Source organism: Kogia breviceps, chromosome 4, assembly GCF_026419965.1.
Source record: "Kogia breviceps isolate mKogBre1 chromosome 4, mKogBre1 haplotype 1, whole genome shotgun sequence".
In the NCBI taxonomy this organism is placed as follows: Eukaryota; Metazoa; Chordata; class Mammalia; order Artiodactyla; family Physeteridae; genus Kogia; species Kogia breviceps.
In genome coordinates this window covers 115,931,255-115,950,130 of record NC_081313.1, presented here as the reverse complement: position 1 = coordinate 115,950,130, position 18,876 = coordinate 115,931,255, and the positions used below count along the sequence as shown (strand labels likewise).

The 18,876-nt window shown below is 43.9% G+C and overlaps 1 protein-coding gene across 1 annotated transcript in view; it reads right to left on the bottom strand.

Moving 5' to 3' along the window:
* The window catches only part of CTNNA1 (catenin alpha 1), a 195,783-nt gene extending 185,529 nt beyond the window's left edge, over window positions 1-10,254 (bottom strand). The window contains exon 1 of the mRNA XM_059061247.2: window positions 9,949-10,254. The gene's annotated coding sequence lies outside the window, so the exon portion shown is untranslated. The remainder of the gene's footprint in view (window positions 1-9,948) is intronic.
* Window positions 10,255-18,876: the final 8,622 nt, after the last annotated feature.

Genomic DNA, 18,876 nt, shown 5'->3' with positions numbered 1-18,876 from the left:
TCAAATTACTGCAAAGCTACAGTAATCAAAACAGTGTGGTACTGGCAAAAGACAGACACAGAGATCAATAGAACAAAATAGAGAACCCAGAAACAAACCCTCTCATAGTCAAATGACTTTCGACAAGGTGTCAAAACCACCGAATGAGGAAAGGACAGTCTTTTCAATAAGTTGGGCTGAGAAAACTAGATATCCACATGTAAAACAATGAACATGGACTCTTACCTAATATCATATATAATAATTAACTCAAAATGGATCAAACATCTAAATGTAAGAGCTAAAACTTTAAAACTCTTAGAAAAAAAACAATCACAGGGGGACTTCCCTGGTGGCACAGTGGGTAAGAATCCACCTGCCAATGCAGGGGACACAGGTTCAATCCCTGGTCCAGGAAGATCCCACACGCTGCGGAGCAACTAAAACCGTGTGCCACAACTACTGAGCCTGCACTCTAGAGCCCGCAAGCCACAACCACTGAGCCCATGTGTCACAACTACTGAAGCCCACGCGCCTAGAGCTGGTTCTCCACAACAAGAGAAGCCACCACAATGAGAAGCCCACACACCACAACGAAGAGTAGCCCCCACTCGCCACAAGTAGAGAAAGCCCATGTGTAGCAACGAAGACCCAAAACGCAGCCAAAAATAAATAAATAAATTTTTAAAAAATCACAGGGCAAGTTTCATGACATTGGACTTAGTAATGATTTCTTGGATATGACACCAAAGGCACAGGTAACAAAAGAAAAAAAGAGATAAACTTCATCAAAATAAAAACCTGTGTGTACCAAAGGACATTATGAACAGTGAAAAGGCAATCCAGACAACAGAAGAAATTAACTGCAAAACATACATGTGAAAAGAGATTAGTATCCAGAATATACAGAAAACTAAACCTCAACAACCAAAAAAAAAAAAAAACTCAATGATGTGCAAAACACTTGAATAAACATTTCTCCAGAGATACACAAATGGCCAATAAACCCATGAAAAGCTACTCAATATCACTAATCATTTGGGGAATGCACATCAAAACTATAATGAGATACCATCTCACATTCATTAAGATGGCTACTATCAAAAAAAAAAAAAAAAAAAGAAAAAAAGAAAATAACAAGTGTTGGTAAGGATGTGGAGAAATCAGAACCCTTGTGCCCTGCTGGTTGGAATGCAAAATGGTCAGCCACTGTGGAAAACAGTATGGAAGTTTCTCAAAAAGTTAAAAATAGGGCTTCCCTGGTGGCGCAGTGGTTGAGAGTCCGCCTGCCGATGCAGGGGACACGGGTTCGTGCCCCGGTGCGGGAAGATCCCACATGCCGCGGAGCGGCTGGGCCCGTGAGCCACGGCCGCTGGGCCTGCGCGTCCGGAGCCTGTGCTCCGTCCGCAACGGAAGAGGCCTCAACAGTGAGAGGCCCGCGTACCAAAAAAAAAAAAAAAAAAAAAGTTAAAAATAAACTTACCATATAATCCAGCAATTCCACTTCTGGGTATATAGCCAAAAGAACTGAAAACAGTGTCTCGAAGAGATATTTGTATACCCATGTTCATAGCAGTACTATTCACAGCAGAACTATCCAAATGCTTATTAGCAAATGAACAGATAAGCAAACTGGGATATATATAAAATATTATTCAGTCTTAAAAAGGGAAGGAAATTCTGCTACAACATGGATGGACCCTGAGGACATTATGCTAAGCAATGCTTAAGTAACATAAGCTAGTCACAAAAAGATTAAGATTCCACTTATATGAGTTACCTACAGTAGTCAGAGACAGAAAGAAAGGTGGTTGTCAAGAGCTAGGGTAAGTGGGTAATGGGGACTTGAAGTTTAATGGGTATATAGTTTTAATTTTACAACATTAAAAGACTTCTGGAGATAAATGGTGTTGATGACTGCACAATATGAATGTACTTAGTACCACTGAACTATACATTTAAAAATGGTTATGTCGGTAAATTTTATGTTACGTGTATTTTACAATTTTTTAATTTAAGAAAAAAAAGGAAGGGAAGAAAATTCTGACACATGCTACAACACAGATGAACCTCAAAGGTTAAGTGAAATAAGCCAGAGACAACAGGACAAATATGATTCCACTTATATGAGGTACCTAGAATAGGCAAATTCATAAAGAAAAAATGTAGATAAGGGCTCCCCTGGTGGCGCAGTGGTCGAGAGCCCGCCTGCCAATGCAGGGGACATGGGTTCGTGCCCCGGTCCAGGAGGATCCCACATGCCGCGGAGCAGCTGGGCCCGTGAACCATGGCCGTTGAGACTGCGCGTCTGTGCTCCGCAACGCGAGAGGCCACAATGGTGAGAGGCCCTGAGATGCCCGTGTACCGCAAAAAAAAAAAAAAAAAAAAAAAAAGGTAGATAAGAGATTATCAGGGGCTGGGGAGAGGGCAGGATGGGGAGTTACTGTTAAATGAGTAGAGTTCCTGTTTAGAATGATGGAAAAGTTCTAAAATGTATGGTGATGATGGTTGCACAACACTGTAAATGCACTTAATGCTTAAAAATAGTGAAAATGGTAAATTTTATGTTATGTATATTTAACCCCAATTTAAAAACATTATTTTAAGAGTAGCAAATCTTTTCCCCCAGGAATTCCACTTCTAAGAAGTTTCCCTTAAGAAGTAAGGACAGGGCTTCCCTGGTGGCGCAGTGGTTGAGAATCCGCCTCCCAATGCAGGGGACACGGGTTCGTGCCCTGGTCCAGGAAGATCCCACATGCCGCGGAGCGGTTGGGCCCGTGAGCCATGGCCGCTGAGCCTGTGCTCCGCAACAGGAGAGGCCACAACAGTGAGAGGCCCGCATACCACAAAAAAAAAAAAAAAAAAAAAAGAAGTAAGGACGGGCAAAAGATTCAGCTACAAATTAAAGCAGCTCTGGAAGCAAATGAAATGTCCAACAGAGGACTGATTAAAGAAGCTATACTGGAACATTAGGGGATCATTAATATGCTAACAGTGTGAGATTAACCATATTTCATCAATTCTAAAGCATACATATTTCACATCTTTAAGTCTCTAAAATTTGGATGTGTCTTACAATTGATGGCATTTCCTAGTTTATTTGGCAGTGTTTATTTTCTTAGTGGTACATAAAGGTTAATCTTAATGCTATTAATAGGGGAAATGTTCAAGTATGATAAATGGACAGCAGATTACAAAAGAGCAAATAAAGTAAAATCTAGTTTTTATAAAAGTTATACACGGTCAATACACATACCTAGAAAAAAATATCACAGGATGTACACCAAAATGTTAAGTGTTTATCTCTAGGTGATACAAATATGAATTTTTTTAATGAAGTTGTTGACTTTTTTTGTTATTGTTTTTAATCTTTCAGCCGCAGCGCAGCACATGGGATCTTATTCCCTGGTCAGGGATCAAACTCTCGCCCCCCCTGCATTGGAAGTGGGGAGTCTTAACCACTGGACCACCAGGGAAGTCTCAGTGGTTTTATTTTTTTAAAAAACTTAAATAAACTGGATGTAAAGCCATGCTGCCTCCACCCCCATATCAATCTGGCACAATCCTATATATAACATAAGTATATCTACTCATATTAGATATGAGTCAGATATCACAAAAGACTAAAAGATACAAAAGAATGTAATTGCCTTGAAGGAGCTCAGCATGTAACAAAAGAATTTATGGTCCACAAGAGTCTTTATGAAGGTAAATCAGCAACTCAGTGCTATGTAAATAACTGAACTAGTGCACTGGTTTTACTGAAAAGACAACTTAATATGAACCAAAACATGTCCTGTCCAGCAGTCCATAACTAAAAGAATAAATTAGCATTCTATCATGTTAGACATTAAAATAAATACCCTTTATAAGTCATCTTAGTCATTACATAGATGACAAAGTTCAAACTCTCCAACTGAGACTCATAAGATTAAAAAACCCCTAAAAGCAGGTTAACATCATAAATCATCAGATAATAGACACATAATCAATGACAAATTAGCAATAGTAGGAAACACCTTACCATACAATTATTGTTTGCTATGACATTTTAAGAACTACATTTAAAAAAAATTCTTTCCAGAAGTTGGCTACAATAAAAACTTTAGTTCCTGCCCTCAAAGTAGACACAGCTCAGCTGGGGTGGGGGTGGGGAGAGACACATAGGGAAAAAGCTCTGACACTGGATTTGGCAATGACTTCTTAGAAGATACCAAAAGCATGAGCAACAAAAGAAAAAACAAATAAATGGAACTTGATCAGAATTTAAAGCTTTTTAACATCAAAGGACATATCAACAGGGTAAAACTGAGAGAAAATATTGCAAGTCCTCTATCTAAGAAGTGATTAACAGCCAGAATATACAAAGAACTCCTATAACTCAACAACAAAAAAACCAAACAATTAAAATGGCCGAAGAACGTGAATAGAGATTTCTTCAAAGAAAATATACAAATGGCCAATAATCATGAAAAATGCTCAACAACACTAAACATTAGAGAAATGCAAATCAAAATCACAATGAAACATCAACTCACATCCATTAGGATGACTATTATTAGAAAGTAAATAAATTTTTTTAAATTAAAAAACAGAAAATAACAAGTGTTGGTGAAAATGTAAAGAATATGGAACACTTACACATTGCTGTTAGGAATGTAAAGTAACATAGCTACTGTGGAAAACAGTATGGCAGTTCCTCAAAAATTTAAGCGTAGAATTACCATACCAAATGACCTAGAAATTCCACTTCTGGGTATATACCCAAAAGAGCTGAAAGCAGTGACACAAACACATAGTTGCACACCGATGTTCATAGCAGCATTATCCACAATGGCCAAAATATGGAGGCAACCCAAGCGTTCATCAACAGATGAATGGACAATGGAATGTTACTCAACCTTAAAAAAGAAGGAAATTCTGACACATGCTACAACATGGGTAGGCCCTGAAGGCATTATGCTAAGTAAAATAAGCCAGGTACTTAACATAGTTAATAATTCAAAGTGACAGAAAGTACAATGGTGGTTGCCCTTGGGCTGGGGGGAGAGGAAATGGAGAGTTATTGTTTAATGGATATGGAGTTTCAGTTTAGGACAATGAAAAATTTTTCTGGATATGGATAGTGGTAGTGGTTACACAACAACATGAATGTACTTAATGCCACTGAAGTGTACACATAAAGATAATTTAAATGGTAAGTTTTGTTATGTATATTTTATTTTAAAAACTAGTGAGGGGCTTCCCTGGTGGCGCAGTGGTTGAGAGTCCGCCTGCTGATGCAGGGGACACGGGTTCGTGCCCCAGTCCGGGAAGATCCCACATGCCACGGAGCGGCTGGGCCTGCGCGTCCACTCCGCAACGGGAGAGGCCACAACAGTGAGAGGTCCGCGCGTACCAGGGGAAAAAAAAAAAAAAAAAAAAAAAACTAGTGATGTCATAATCAGGTGCAAATTTTAGAATTTCAGATAAGTTAAAGATCACTTTCAGTAACGATGATCAATGTCTCAATAGAAAAAGCATATCAATCAGCCTTCGATGGATAGCATTTGTGTCAGAGAAGGACGGAGTATTCCAAAACAAATGCCCGGCAGATGCAGAGACATATAGCAACAATTCACAATAGAAAATAAGGCTGAAAAATAAGTCAGGGCCAGGACTTAGAAGGTGCTGAACGCCTGTCTAAGATTTTGACTAGTGCAACAAGATAGCAGTACACTTCCCAAAAGAAGAATGAGTACTGCTTATGTGTAAAAGACTGAATGGTGGAGGGGAAGACAGTAAGAAATTCAACTAACTTCAGCAAACACTTACAGAGCAACAACAGTGTTCCAAATTCTCAGATTATAAAAACTGAAGGGAGAGGAGGGGTGGGTGGTGACTGCAAAGAGATTTCTAGAGTACTGGTAATTTTCTGTTTCTTGATCAGGATGGTGTCTATGGGTGGTATTCACTCAAATAATTCATTAGACAGGTACTGCTATAATTTGAATACTTTTCTACATGTATGTTATACTTTAATTTTTTAAAGTTTTATTAAAAATAAAGGCTAAGACCCAACTACTAAGAAACCCCCAGCTGAGAGGAAGTAATCCATAAAAATATTTACCAAATGACATGAAAGATGCAACCACAGAATATGTACAAGGTACCCAAGAAGCACTGAGATCCAAGAGAAAATGCAAAGGCACTAACATCTAAGGTAAGTTTTAAAGAATAAACAAGTTTGTCAGATGGATGAGAAAAACAGTGCTCCAAGCAAAGGAAAAAATATGAAAAAGGCACCAAAGCAAACAACAGAACAATTTATCCAGAGAACTACAAGTAGTTTTGATAGTTCAAAGATAAGAAGATAATCTAAACTAGAGTGGAAGCAGAGAGAAGGGAAAACAGGAATTTATGTAAAGAAGAAGACCAGATGTAAAGGATTTCAACTGATTAGATCTGGGTGGAAAGGAATAAGAATGGAAAGAGAATGGTTCTCAATTTGCCCATAACAGCAGCTTGGTCATCAAGGCCCTCCATAATCTGACTGTTGCCTCATCTGTCATAGTTCCAACCACAAGCCAGACTCCAGAAAGAAAAGACTCCTTCCTCCTTCATTCAACGTGCATCTAATTTTTTCTTTAATCTCCAGGCCAGGTACCATGCCGAAGGCTAAGGCTCATTTTCTAGCGGGAAAGGCAAACAGGGATATCAATAACAAGGTATAGTACAGTGGAGTATACCAGCTAGTGGGAAGAAGTTTGCTACCAGAAAGGAAAAGTGCTAGCTTGAGTCTTGTGATAGGACTACGAGCTCATTATAAAAGTGATGGAATACAAATTGGGGGAGTGGGGGAGAACAAGGTACGTCACTGAGCAAACAACAGAACAACAGTAACAGATAATCCTAGGCCCCTACATTCAATTTATATGTAAGACCTATCTCATTTCTCCAAAATACAGCTCCCTTTAATCCACCACCTTCACTCCCATCATCTTCTTAGCTCAACTCCCTACTTCCACTTGTACACATACACAAGCCTTGCAAGCACTAGCAGGAGCAATCTTTTTTTTTTAAACGATTTTTTTTTTAACCCACATTTGTTTATTTATTTATTTTTGGCTGTGTTGGGTCTTCGTTTCTGTGCGAGGGCTTTCTCCAGTTGCGGTGCGTGGGCCTCTCACTATCGCAGCCTCTCTTGTTGCAGAGCACAGGCTCCAGACACGCAGGCTCAGTAGTTGTGGATCACGGGCCTAGTTGCTCCGCGGCATGTGGGATCTTCCCAGACCAGGGCTCGAACCCGTGTCCCCTGCATTAGCAGGCAGATTCTCAACTACTGCACCACCAGGGAAGCCCAGGAGCAATCTTCTTAAAAAGGAAATCAGATCATGAAACTTCCTACAATGGTTTCTTACAGCTCTTAAAAGAAAATCCAAACATGTGACCTGTAGTTTCCTGGCAATCTCATGTTAAGGCCTTCTCCCACCCTAGAAGTATTCAAGCTACACAAGTCTTCTCTTAGGTCTCTAAACACATGGAGTTCTCTCCTGTCTCAGGACCCTTATTTACACAAGCAGAATATCCTGTTCCCTCTGTCTAGATCTTCATTAGCACACAAACCACTACTCCCAACAACCAGGTCGGTCTGTCACGTCTCACACTACTACTTTCTCAAAGAAATCCCAGGACTCTGCCAGTTACTGCCTATCTCTACATCTGGTTTAGGTCTAAACAAGAAAAAGGTGTCTCATTTTGGTCCTCTTGAGTTTTTTTGGTGTTTTTGGTTTTGTTTTTGTTTTCTTTTTGTCTGCGTTGGGTCTTCCTTGCTGCGTGTGGGCTTTCTCTAGTTGCGGCTCATTGCAGTGTGCTGGCTTCTCACAGCAGTGACTTCTCTTGCTGCGGAGCACAGGCTCTAGGCGCACAGGCTTCAGTAGTTGTGGCACGTGGGCTCAGTAGTTGTGGCACAAGGTCTTAGCAGCTCCGCAGCATGTGGGATCTTCCCAGACCAGGGCTCGAAACCCATGTCCCCTGCACTGGCAGGTGGATTCTTAACCGCTGCGCCACCAGGGGAGCCCGGTCCCCTTGAGTTTGAGATGCCCCTGGGGGCACCCAAACAGCTCTCCAGTGCACAGGTGACCATGTGGATGAGGTGAAACATCTGCACTCAAAATAGAAGCTTCCACTTTAGCACAAGTATCAGACTTTAGCATAAGTTTGATGGCAGGGAGACTGCACAGAGAATTGATTCTCAACTTGGAAGGAGAGGGCACCCCTGATCTCTTAAGTCACCATAGGAATGAGATGTTACTGATGGAAGGAGGGTGATACCACATCAACGGTGTGAAAGACTGAGATATGCTGGACAGAATCCTGGATATGGGTGTACTGAACAACAACAAAAAGGCTGAGAAACAAGAGCCAAAACTATATGGAAAACCAGGAGAGATTTACACCACAACTCCACAAACTCCTTCGCCCTATTATGCTTCCTCCCAACCAAACCCTACTCCTGTTTCATCCAGTTCAAATGCCGTCCCCTCCTGGAAGCATTAGCCCCCACTCCACATCTCCACCAGTTTTTATCATTATTATTATGTAAAACTGACCCATGCACAAGTTTCTCAACAGTAGTGTTATGGTACTAAACGCCATCAGCCTTGTACTACACCTGGGGTGTGTGTGTCTCCTTATTACAACTGTGAACTCTTGAGGGCAGAGACTATTTCTTAATCAACTGTGGTCCCTTAAGAGGATAAATTATTTTTTAACTTGGTAAAAGTCAAAAAGGGTAAATAATTGCTTAGAGGCTATGGATAATTTCTCAACCCCTCCCTCTTGTAAAATAAAGTAACACATCTTAATTTGATTTATAAATTCATACTTTCCCAAAGTAACATACACCTGTACAGTCTTTAAGAATCACTGCTAAACAAAATATCCTCTCATCGAAATGCCTTTCCTGTTGCAACAATACAGTGGTGTAATCATTTCCTTCATCATAAACATGAAATGCCCTTAATTTAGTTGGAGACTTAACATATCTTACTCTTTTCTAAATTGTTCTAAGTTTTGTACAAAACAAACACACCAAAAAAATGTTACAAAGACGCGGGAGTACATAAGAGGTTGTCAGTCCTGGAACTGAGCCAACTGCCGCCTGCATTATTGGGAAGCCATTCCTGCCAAGCCAAGGTTAGGCATTCAGTCAACATTTTTTCCAACAAGTGCTTCGCACACGCACACTCCTTTAAAAGTCAACAACAACAAAAAGGTTCCAAGGACATTCGTGAAAACTAGTACTAATCAGTGTTAAGTGCGTCCAATTAACCAGCACAAGAAGTCTGAGTAATTTCACAACAAAGGCTAACACGGTGCACGCCAGAAGTCCACACGGGCGTGGCTGCCCTTCCCAGCCAGACTGTGTCAGAGAAAAGGGCCACTCAAACTTTCACATACGCTCGGGCCGGGAATGCGGGCTGCGGGCCCAGCAAACCTCCTGTCCACCTGACCAGGAAGTTTCGGTGGCGGGGGTGCGACCTCAGAAACCACAAACCACACGTACTTCAATGGAAAACTCAACTCCCGGACCCTCCCGCACCTGGAACAACGCGCCGACTCTTCCCCACAAGGAAGGCAGCCGAGGGGGCCCAGCGCGGGCCTGGCGCGCGCACCAAGCCCACTTGAACAAAGTTTAGAAACCGGGAGAAACTTTCAAGCGAGGAAGCGCCGCGGCGGCGCGGGGCCGGCGGCTCGCTCTGCTCCAGCCGCCGCGGCCCCTCAACTTCCCGAGCGCCAGGAAACGCCCGCCCCGCTCGGCCAGGGCCCAGGCCCGGGGCGCCGCCGGGGAAGCGGGCAGGAGGCCGCACCAGCGCCCGCCCGGAGCCCGATTCCGGGCGGGGTCGTGGAAGTGACCGCGCCCGGCCCGCCCACCCGAGGAGCCCCTCGGCCCGGCTGGGGAGCCCGCACCCGCACGAAGACAATTACCTGCGGCGAGCTCGGCGAGTGCAGGAAGATTCCCGAAGCCCAAAGCCGACCGCCGCCGCTTTGTCTCCGCCTGTCCGGCTCCGAGGAGGAAATGGGCCGCCCGGCGCCCCCGGCCCCGCCCGCCCTTCCCAGCACCTCCCTCCGGCGCGCTGTTCCCGGCGCCTCCCGCTGCAGCCCAGCTTTCCCGGTCCTCGATTTGGGGAAAGCGCTCGACCAAAGAGCCTGGCAGTGCCAGGCCTGGACCCCCAACAGGACCTCTTGCTCTCCGCCCCTCACCCCTGAGTTACTTAATTCCAGGACCCTAGTGATCTAGGAATGGGAGTGACCCTCCCCCCCACCCCACCCCCGAGAGGAAGGAGGAGCGCTGACTCCTGGAACAGCCCGCGAGCGGGGGAGGGCAGGTGAGTCACCGCTCCGCTCACAGGTGAGTCTCCGGGCGCGGCCTGCTCAAGCGCCACCCCCCGCTGGTGCCCCAGGGACCGGGTGCGGCGACGCAGAGTCCTGGGCCCTCTCATTTGAGGAGTGCCACAGGTGTTCGGAGTAGCAGGCTTCCCGAAAAGTGCTCTAGGTCCACCCACTGGTTTTACAGAAGGAGAAACTGAGGCCTCACAGCTTGAGGCGAAGTGGAAGTAGAATCCGACTCTAGGGGCCTCATAATGTGCGATGGAAGCCCTTCTAGAAGTCATCTAACTCATCTGTCACTTGACAGATGGGGAAACCGAGAGCTCTCCTGATGGAGGACAAGAGGCTTCTCACATCAGTGTCCCCTCCTGAGATTGCCCCCCCCCCACACACACACACACACATACACACATACATACACACAAATTTGAAGGACCTGGCGTCTATTCCTATCCTTCTGGCCATTTACGGAATTTTATTGCCACTCTTCCTTATCTTCCTGGTGAATGTTCCCCCAAAAATCTACCAAACAAAAAACAAACCAAATACATATTCACTATCATCCTGGTATAGAAAACCCTAATGATGTTTTATCTTCATCATGGGATGATGAAAGAGGTTGATTTCAATATTGGTCTATAAATCCAAAATAATGCAAGACAGTATCCACTGCTTATTTGGTGCTGAGCACTGAATAGGGTGCTAGGGAGACTTGCCTTCAACATGTTTAGCCTTTACTACTTATATCTCCTTTTCCCAGGAAATGCAAACTCCTGCAAGACAGGAGCTATATCCCCTACAGCACCCAGCACAAGGCTCATCCCCTAGGCAGTGCCCAGTTAATGTCTGTGGGTGAATGTGCCCACTGTAATTCAAAGCACTATGGATTTGTGCTAGTCAAGAGTTGGTGGCAAAAGGAAATAGGACCATGAAGGGAGAGAACAACCTTCAAGAGATATACCTTAATGAGGCCATTCTCTTCCAGCCACACCCCATTCTGTTTCTAGCTTCAAAGCCTTTGCTCCTATGGTCTCCCCTGCCTGGAGTGGCTATGGCTTCCCCCCACTACACTTAGCTACCTTAGAACATAATATTCAGTCAATAAATATTTGAACTAACAAGAGACAGAGTTAAAGGATTATGCTCCATAACTTAGTATATTCATCACTTCACTCAAGTACCATTTACTTAGTTTGCAAGGCCCCGTGTTCAAAAATTACTAAAATTTCAAGACAGCAACATTGGAGCATTAAACCAAGCATGGGACCTTTCTAAGCATGGGGCCCTGCTATAGACTGAATGTTTGTGTCCCCCCAAATTTATATGTTGAAAACCTAATGCCCTAGGTGATGGTATTAGGAGATGGGGCCTTTGGGAGGTGATTAGGTCATGAGGGCAGAGCCCCCATGAACGGGATTTGTGCCCTTAAAAAGGAGGCCCCAGAGGTATCCCTTGCCCCTTCTGCCATGTGAGGACAGAGCAAGAAGGCTCTATGAACCAGGAAGAGAGCTCTCACTAGAACATGATGATGCTGGTACTTTGATCTTGGACTTTCCAGCCTCTAGAACTGTGAGAAATAAATTTCTGACATTTATAAGCTACTTATTCTGTGGTATTTTGTTATAGCAGCCCGAACGGACTGAGGCCCTAAAGATGAAAGAGTGGATTTGTTTGAGGAAAAGAAGGATCAGGTGACAGAAGAATAATATGATGAGAGACTTGCAGTGAGCCCTGTAAGTTATGGGGAGTCAGTTCCTGACCCCTGAGAAAGCATGAAAAACTTACTAGGGGCAACTTGAGCATTCACTATGTCCTAAGTACTTGCTATGTGCTGGAGAAGCAGTAGTGAATAAAACTGAGATAGGCTGCTCTCCCAAGATGGCGATGGAGGGGCGGGAGGGGCGGGCGAGCCGGCGGCAGCCCGGGCCCTCGGGCCGGAGCCCCCGAGGCCGCGCCCCCGCCCGCAGCGCCGCTCCTCCCCGGGCCACTGAAGCCCGGCGCGCCCTCCCCCGACAGCGGCGGCCGAGGCGCGGGGAGGAGGCGGCGGACGCGGCGGCAGCCCAGGCCCGGTCCCATGGCGCTGGTGGAACACTGGCCGCGGCGGCGGGCTCATCGCGCTGACCATCTGCCTGCTGGCCGCGCGCGGTACGTTGTTTCAAGTTGAATAATCCCACAATTAGCGTCTTTGAATGTCAGCACTGAGGGGAACTTAGAAATAATTTTAGCATGAACCCATTTTACAGATGAAAAAACTGAGTGACTTCCCAGAGTTACATGGATGGGGACTAAACTGGGACTGGAACCAGTCTCCTGGCTCTTGGAGGAGCCGTACTTTCCCGGGATTTGGTACACATGAACTCAAGTTCAGTCTCTCTTCACCCTCTCCCCCTCACATGAGAAGTTATGGACAACTTTGGGCTTGGCCCCCCTCAGGTGGTGTGTTTGGGTCTGGGCTCTGGACTCTACTCTGCTCCACCCATCCCCACCCACCGCATCCTGTTCTGCCTCCCCCGCTGTTTCTGAGGTACAGAAACCAGACTTGACACAGAATTCCAGTTGCAGAACAGATGTCATTGCCAAGCAGGCCTGGGGGCTCCCAGCTCCCCGGGTTGGGGGCAAGGAAGAGGAAGAGTGGCTCTGATGGGGAAGGACCACAGCCCCAGCCTGGTCAGAGGTGGGTGATGGCACCTGGGGGGAGAGAAGAAAACCAGAGAGAGGATGACCTGGGCCTGACGTGCAGAGAAATGGAATCCTTGTCCTTGGGGCTGGCTGGGCTGCCAGCTACTAGTGCCTCACTGCTGAGGCTGAGGCATTCCTCTGGATTTGAGGGGCTGTGGGGTCACTGTGGTCCGGGAAGCAGAGGCTCAATAAATTCTCTCTGAGGTGTAGACCTGAGCATGAAAGCTGCTGCAGAGCCGACCTCCAGATGGTTCGATAAGGGGCTCATTACCTTGTCACATAGTTTGGAGCTCTGGCAAATGAATGGAGCATAGAGAGACAAGGTTGGGCACACAAGGAAGGTATTTTTTTTTATATACATCTTTGTTGGAGTATGGTTGCTTTGCAGTGGTGTTAGTTTCTGCTTTGTAGCGAGGTGAATCAACTATACATATTAAAAAAACTGAGATAATAAAACTGAGATCCCTGTTTTCACAAAATTTAAAATATAATGGAAGAGACAGGTATTAAAACAGGTAAACTATAAAAAAAAAGAAGGTCAAATGTGAAGATAGGGAAGAGATACAAGTAGATTTAGGGGGAAATTAACCTAGTCTGGGGTTCAGTGACCTAAGTAAGTCACCTTTATGCTGTGACCCACTCCTGCCAGTTTTACACTCACCTCTCCACCAAAACTGCTTTTATCAAGGTCCCTAATGACCTCCATGATGCCAAATCCAGTGATCAGTCTCTGCCCACAGTTGACTTGTACCATCAGCAGTGTTTGATCACTCTCCCCCTTAAAATACTGTCTTCATTGGATCTCCAGGGCACCAGGCTCTTCTGATTTTCCTTCAGCCTCCCTGGATGCAACTTCTTAGTCTTCTTTAATGATTCCTTCTAAATCTTCCCAACCTCTAAATAGTTCTTAAAGTTCTCAAAGTTCAATCTGAGCACTCCTGAGACCTTTCCAAGGGATTGTAAGATAAAGACTATTTTCATAATAATACTAAAATATCATTTGCCTTTTTCACTCCCTGTCTCTCATGGTGTACAATAGTGTTTTACAGGTTACATGATATATATAATATGGCATCACACAGAATGCAGAAGCAGATATAAGAATACAGCTACCTTGTATTAAGCCAGACATTAAATTTGCAAAAATGCAAAACAAGGACACTTCTCCCCCTGAATTTTCTTTTGTTTCAGAAAACATTGTTATTTTTCTTTTAAAAAATGCTATTTTATACTTTAAACCAACGCCTATAAAAGCAAGTCTACCAAAATAAACTTTGACTTTCTATGTTTTAAAAAAAGCTATTTATGATAATGTAATAAAACAGTCAATATTGGTAGATAAAACTCACCTGAACAAAAGCTCTTCAAGATCCTCAAAAATTTTTAAGAGTGTAAAAGGATCTTGAGGTTAAAAAGTTTAAGAACTACTGTTAGAGTGTCCCAGGACTCCATCCTTGGACCTCTTTTTCTGTCTACCATCAACTCATTGGTGATCTCATCCAGTCTTTTGCCTTTAACTATGCTGTCAACTGCAGGTTTATATCTCAACCTGAACCTTTCCCTCTGAATTCTAAACTCCCACTTTCAGCTCCCTCCTTGATACCTCGATATGGATATCCAGTAGGCATCTAGGCATCTGACGCTTTATGTCTATATGTCCAAAATTGATTTCCTGATACCTTTGTCCAAACCTATTGATCCCACAGTTTTCTTCATTTCATAAATGGCAATTCCATTCTTGTAGGTTGTTTAGGCCAAACTTTGGAGTCATCCTTGACTATTTTATTTCTCTCACACATTTCATACCTGATTCCTCGGCAAATCCTGTGCCTCTCTCTTCAATGTATATTCAGAATCCACCAACTTTTTACCATGTCCATTGTTACCATCCTATGTCAAGCTATTATTACTTAGCTTGAATTTAACAGGAGCCTCCTAACTGGTCTTCCTACTTCTGCCCTTGCCTCCCTCAGTCTAGTCTCAATTCAGCAGCTGGACTGATACTGTTAAAATTTTTAATAAGTCCAAACATGTCACTCCTACTTTGCCCAAAACCCTCCAGTGGCTCCTATCTCACTCAGAGTAAAAGGCAAGGTCCATGTAAGGGCCTCCAGAGCTCACCTACCCCACCACAAACCTGACACACTGGCCTCTACAATTTCTGGAACACTTAGAGACAGGCTCTCGGCTTAGGGCCTTTGCTTTCTGCCTGGAATGTTCTCCTCCAAATAGCTGCCTGACTCACTCCCTCACCTCCCCCAGGTCTTTTGCTCAGCTGTCACTTTCTTGGTGAGGCTTCCTCTTGGCCACCCTATCTAAAATTGCATTCCCTTCCCTCAGCATCGCATCCCTCCTTCTTTGCTTTATTTTTCTCCTTAGGGTAGATCGCCATCTGACATGTAAAGTTGTACAGTATATATCTACACTTATATTTTTTTAATTATTGTTTTCTCCTGTCTTCCTCTCACTAGAATTTAAGCCCCATGAGGGCTAGAATTTTTGTCTGTTTTGTTCCGTGCTATGTCCTTGTTACCTAGAATATATTTCTAGAAGAAGACCTGAGGAACATAGATCCCTCAATAAATATTTGTTAAATGAATGAAAGAAAGAATACATGGAATCTATAGAAAAGCCATTGACAAGGTGAATAGGGAGGGAAGGAAAGAGTATTTCTAGACAAGGGGACAAGCAAGTCTGAAAGCCCCAAGTCCCACTACAGGAAACGAAGTCCCGTGATTTGAGAGCTGTAAAGTCGGGAGAGGCCAGACTGGAGAAGGCTTTGTAAGGCTTCAGACTTGATTGTGAGGGAATGGGCACCACAAAGGATTTCAGACATAAAGAGATAAAGATGATAACATTTTGGTATTTTTAAAATTCACTTTTGGGGACTTCCCTGGCAGTCCAGTGGTTAAGACTTCGCCTTCCAATTCAGGGGTTGCGGGTTCGATCCCTGGTTGAGGAGCTAAGATCCCACATGTTTTGGGACCAAAAAACTAAAACATAAAACAGAAGCAATATTGTAATAAATTCAATACAGACTTTTAAAAATTTTTTAAATAAATAAAATTCACCTTGGAAAAAAGCAGATTGTAAAGCAATGCATATAATATCCCATTTATGTTTTAACAATGAATACATATTCGTTTTAAAGCTATTTTCTCATAGCATCTGAGACATTTAAAACCTATCATCTGTTCAAAACCCTCCAGTTCTTCCCATCTTACTCTAAATAAAAGAGTGGTAGTCTTGCCCAGCAACCTCAGACCCATCTTTGGCTTTTCCCCTCCATCCTTACACTCCAACTCACACTGGAGTCCTAGACATTCCCATAACACAAGGAAGCACTTTCCTTCCTCAGAGCCTTTGCGTTTCCAGTTTCCTCTACTTGGAATGGTCTTCTCCCCCATAGCTCCTTAGCTCACTCCATGGCTTCGTTCAGATCTCTGCTCAAATATCACCTTATCCAAGAGTCTTTCCCTAATTACCCTTTGTAAAATAACACTAGCACCCACTTCCCTTCCCGCCTCTCTCCGTTTTATTTATTTACCCTGCTGTACTTCTTAGCACTTGTCACCACCTAACACATTTGGTGTTTCATCATCACCTGGTCAGAGAGACCTTTCCTGACCACATCTCCCACACCCCAGTCACTCTCCACCCACGTTACTGCATTTCTCTTCTTTATAGCACTCATCCCTCTCTAGAATTGTCTTGTCTAATGGTTTATTTTCTGTCTCCTCTGTTAGACTATATACTCCATGAGAACAGGAATCTTGTCTGACTTTTTAACTTCTCTGCTCCGATAATGTAGCACAGTGCTGAACTTCCCTGGTAGCACAGTGGTTAAGAATCCTCCTGCCAAAGCAGGAGACACGGGTTCCAGCCCTAGCCCGGGAAGATCCCACATGCCGCGGAGCAACTAAGCCCATGCACCACAACTACTGAGCCTGCGTTCTAGAGCCCACGAGCCACAACTACTGAGCCTGCGTGCCACAACTACTGAAGCCCACGTGCCTAGAGCCCGTGCTCAGCAACAAGAGAAGCCACTGCAATGAGAAGCCCACGCACCGCAGCCAAGAGTAGCCCCTACTCGCCGCAACTAGAGAAAGCCCGCGCACAGCAACGAAGATCCAACACAGCCAAAAATAAAGAAAAATAAAAATTTAGCACAATGCCTAGAAGATAAAATGCACTTTAAGGGACTTCCCTGATGGTCCAGTGATTAAGACTCCAAGCTCCCAATGCAGGAGGTACAGGTTCGATCCGTGGTCGGGGAACTAAGATCCCAAATGACGCATGGCTCGGCCAAAAAAAAAAAAAAAAAAAGCACTTAAAAATATTTGGAGAAAGAATGAGTGGCCATAGATACAGGAGGAAATCCATGTGTCACTGAAGCCAAGGACTTGGTCACTAATGTCAATTGATGATATTTGGATTGAAACTTCAGGTTTCAACTTCAGGTTGCTGAACATAGTGTACATAATCATGAGGATTAAGGTGCATCAAGAATGTTAAGGAAAAAAAAAAAAAGAATGTTAAGGAAAAAACAGTCCAAAAAAGTCAATCAGCAAGACTTCCCGGAGTATTCTGAAAAGTAACATAAAATAATGTCAAAATGTCAATAAAGATGAACCATCAGAGATCATTTTAGAGATTCTCTACATTATGAGGACTTCATTATTATTTATCTTCATGTGCTGGTAAACAGCTTTACAGTTTACAAAGCACGTTCCTGTATATTATCTCATTTGAGGAAGGAAGAACCAAAATGAGTAGAGATCCGAAAATAATGAAGATGAGAACAGACTTGGCAGCTTTGAAATGAAAGTTTGGAAAACCTTTACCTCTTGTTGCCATGAAATGATGAGCCACCCTCCCCCAATAAGACCCATAGAAGAGACCAAAGGGACTCTTGGATTAGCCTGGGAAAGCCAACAAAGGGGATCAGATTGGGACAGGAGTCAGAAAAAACTAAAGGTAAAACCTAGGTGTGGCGGGCTTCCCTGGTGGTGCAGTGGGTTAAGAATCCGCCTGCCAATGCAGGGGACGTGGGTCAGGGAAGATCCCACATGCCGCAGGGCAACTAAGCCCGTGCACCACAACTACTGAGCACGCGTGCTGCAACTACTGAAGCCCGCGCGCCTAGAGTTCGTGCTCCGCAAGGAAGAGAAGCCCGCGCACCGCAACAAAGAGTAGCCCCCACTCGCCACGACCAGAGAAAGCCCGCGCACAGCAACGAAGACCCAATGAAGCCAAAAATAAATAAATAAAACCCTAAGTGTGGGACTACATCAGGGTCAAAGGCAATTGGATGACTAGTGGCACTGGTTGCCTTTCCGTTCCCTTTCAGATGGCTGGGGGAAAGCAGTAAAGCCCTGCCATCCTGGCAGTTTTGTCTGTTAGCTTAACTTAACACCAGGGTATTTTCCTCATTTCTGTGTAGCACAGTAATTCACAATTCTGTCTGCACCTTAGAATCACCTGAAGAGCTTTTTAAAAATATAATACCCAGGCACCACCCAGGGGGCTCAGATTCAGCTGTTCTTAGGCAGGGACTAAGCATTTTTTAAAATCTCCCTGGGTGATTCTACTGTGCAGCCAGAGTTGAGAATCACTGATAACTTGTCTAAGGTTGGACAGAAAACAAAGTGAAGTCAAGTATACTTAAAACTCATTCATTAATTCATTTGTTCACACAATTATAATTATTTTAATACTCAGTGACTGAAAATAATAATAGCTTGTATTTATTTACTAAGTCTTAAGTACATGCCAATTTCCATGGTAAGAGCTTCACATGTCATCCAAACCTCTCAATAATCCTAAAGAAGTTAGGATTATTGTATT